Source organism: Bidens hawaiensis, unplaced genomic scaffold, assembly GCF_021521415.1.
Source record: "Bidens hawaiensis isolate Kalapana, Puna unplaced genomic scaffold, B.hawaiensis_p1.1 tig00024226_1, whole genome shotgun sequence".
NCBI lineage: Eukaryota > Viridiplantae > Streptophyta > Magnoliopsida > Asterales > Asteraceae > Bidens > Bidens hawaiensis.
The window spans coordinates 26,760-30,570 of record NW_027493805.1 but is presented as its reverse complement, the minus strand read 5'-3'; positions in this window follow the sequence as shown (position 1 = coordinate 30,570).

Below are 3,811 nucleotides of genomic sequence, written 5' to 3'. Positions count from 1 at the left end.
TCGATGCACTGATCAGAAAAAAAGAATGGAACATCCTTCTCCAGAATTTTGGTCACGAGTCATGCGATCTTAGAAAAATCTTTGATGAACCGCGGTAGAACCCGGCATGACCTAGAAAACTCTGGATGGTTCTCACAGAAGTGGGCAGGGGAAGATTAAAAATGGTCTCGACCTTCTCTCGATCAACCTCTATCCCCGCACTCGAAATCCGATGCCCCAGAACAATGCCCTCGCGAACCATGAAATGACACTTCTCCCAATTAAGGACTAGGTTGGTGTCAACGCAGCGGGCCATCATCCTCTCAAGATTAGAAAGACGATTATATATCAAAGGAACTCACAAATACAGAAAAATCATCCATGAATACCTCCATGGAATCCCCGATCATGTCATGGAAAATTGTGACAATCGTCAATTTCAGGTTAACTCCGTTAACTCAACTCCGTCAATTCAAACTTAAGATCACTAAATCTATAACGCACACTTCATTACATTTAAACTAGGGTTTAAATGACGCTTAACACTTACTACATGTGTAGTCTTTCGGGAATTGCACCGAAACGCAAACGAGTTGACGCAAACGATTGATGAATAAACGAAAAACGTCAAAACAGTAATTATGTGATAATTATGTGTTAGACTTATTTGTTATGTGATAACATGGTTATAAACGTTAACTCAAGATGTAAACTAGTTATTTAAGTTAGAAAAACAACAATTGATAGTGGAGGGACTTGAGTGTAACTTATTATTATTATAAATACATCATTAACAATTAACCCTAACTATTATTCTTCTTCCCCCACAAGTGCCGATCGGAAACCCCACCCCCTTGCTCCCTTGGCTGCCGTCCACTATACACACACATACAACCAAGAAATCAAGCTTTTGATTGAAGAATTAGGTGCTAGGAAGGTATAATCGATTATCCTATACATCCTTGTTACTTGATTTTGATGTTGGTTGGGTTAATTGCAAACCCTAGCTGCCGATTTCATGTGTATATATAGTTAATATGATTTGTTGTTGATTGGATAATGATTTGATAACTAGATTGAATATTGTTACATGTTGATTGTTGTGTCTTTGATTTGAGTTCAAACAAAAAACCTAATCATGTATGTAATGTGTAATTGATGTGCATGGATGGTGTTTATGGAGTCTAGAGTGTTATATGAATGCATGATAGTTCATAGATAGTTAATATGTTGAGTTTGGATGCAAACAGTTTCTGGACAGAATGTGTTAGTGATGTTAAATTGACTGTAACGAGGTGTAAAGGTGAAAATTGGTTGAGATTATTGGTACTACAGTAAACTAGGTTGAGTCTAGTTTCTAAAGAATTTAAACTTGTAATTTTTGGACAAGTAGAAGTTAACTTTTATGATTTTACAAAAACGTTGTGCAAAGCTGAGCTGTTAGACCTGCTGTTAGGTTGTGTTGTAAATGTTATATCTCATGGAATACGAGACCAATTGGGTTGGTTCCACTTCTGGAAGTTGACTCATTGAGTTAGGAACCTAACCCAAGTGGTCTTGCATTTATTGGATTTTTCGTTTAACGTGAATTTTAAATAACATTCTGTTGCGCATGAATTTGACTGTTATGAGTTTGCTGTAATGATTTGATGATTGTGAGAAAACTATGTGGAATAAAAATATAATAAAATATGTTCTGGAAACCTAAGACATATGTGCTTTTGTGATGATTTTTGGTAAATTAATTGAGATGCTATGATCGGTGAAATAGGACAATCTTTCGAGTAAAATTTCTGTCTCGGTGAAACTAGCTGCTGAGTTGTGTGAAAATGCATGAAACATGATACTTGCTATATAATTGTTATATTTTGACCAAAATGCCCTTGCGGGGAATAATTGCTAATTGATTACCATGATTTGACCAAATTGCCCTCATGGGGAATAATGGCTAGTTAATTGTTATTTGTTGACCAAAATGCCCTTACGGGGGGTAATTTCTAGTGATGTACTTTATGAATACATGACACGTATATAATTGCTTACACATGTAACGTATCACAAATACATTTGTTAAAGTCACACACGATTCACAAACGAAACACGAAACATGTTATGTGCATAGGTATTATGTGCCGGGTCTAGAGACTCGATAATATTCCGACACTTAGAAAAATCTCTTTGTTGTTTTAGAACGCTAGAGAGAGTTTTTCTGTGACGCGCATCTTGGTGATTTAATTTGGGAATTTCTTCGCAAACAGTGAGTTTCACTTTCCCCTTTTAAACTGTTTTTAAACGCTTTTCACTTGGGGGAGATAACATACTCCGAAACGCGTTTAAGATTTTGTTAATATAGATTATATATCACTTGTAAAGACTAAGTGGCAAACGCGTAAACTAAAGTCCTTCATAACATCGAACCGGTTAATATTTGGATAATAGCGAGTCACTGTTGAGTAGTACTACTGGGTTTGACAAACCCCACCCAACGCTAAACTCGACTGGATGTCGAGCGGGTGTAATCTTGGCTAAACACATACCATGGTCTGGATGACCTGGTGGCAAGACAAATTGATAAACAGTCAGCTTCGGTGTCGAACACTTAGTGATACTTGTTTTATAGGCTAGCTACCTATAGATATATAATTGACATAACACTATATGGTAACGCTTAACGCAAAACGCTGTAACGCAAAACGCTGTAACGCAAAACGCTTAACGCAAAACGTTGAACGCAAACGCTAAATGTTTTATTTTATATATTTGTGAACTCACCAACCTTGTGTTGACACTTTTAGTATGTTATTCTCAGGTAGCCGAGGCGGGCGCGCGGTTTAGGAACATGCATTGCTTGAAAAACTTTTAACTATGCAAACTTACTTTTAACTGTTATCATTGGGTTTTAAATCGTCCTGCGTGACGTGACATTGTTTCCTATGGTTTTACGCTTCCGCATTTAATTACTCGTAAACGTTTTCATGGTTTTGAAACTTTGTTTTATGGTTTGATTATAACTGATGATTCCGATCCTGTTAGTTCACACCCTCTGACGGTAAAACTTCGTTAGTGGATTTTGAGGGTGTGACAAAAATAGCCACCATGCATATCTGAAATGTGGCTGGAGCGTTACACAGCCCGAACGACATACGTTTATAGGCAAACACTCTGTAAGGACAGGTAAAAGTGGTTTTCTCTTGGTCATTGGGAGCTATCGGAACCTGTAAATACCCGAAGAAACTATCTAAGAAGTAGTAGTACTGCTTACCTGCTAAGCGCTCCAACATCTGATCAATGAAGGGTAAAGGAAAGTGGTCTTTCCTGGTGGCATCATACAGTCTGCGGTTGTCGATGCAGACTCTCCATCCAGTCACAGTCCTAGTGGGAATGAGCTCGTTCCTCTCATTGGTGACGACAGTCATGCCACCCTTTTTAGGAACCACTTGAACTGGACTTACCCAAGAACTATCAGAAATGTTGAAAATGATCTCCGCATCAAGGAGTTTAATGATCTCATTTTATACAACCTCTTGAATTTTCGGATTAAGCCGCCTTTGCGGCTGAACGACAATTTTGAAATGACCCCCCATGAGGATTTTATGAGTGCAAAACGAAGGGTTGATACCCTTAATGTCGATAATCTTCCAAGAAAATTGCCTCTTTGTGCTCTCGTAGCACTTTCAACAACTTCTCCTTCTCAACCACTGTCATAGCAGATGCAATAATAACGCATACTCCAGATAGGCAGGCAAATCCTTAAGCTCTAAGGAAGAAGGAGGACTCTCGACAGAAGGTCGGTCCATAGGATCGTCTCGTACGATCTCAACAGACACCCCTG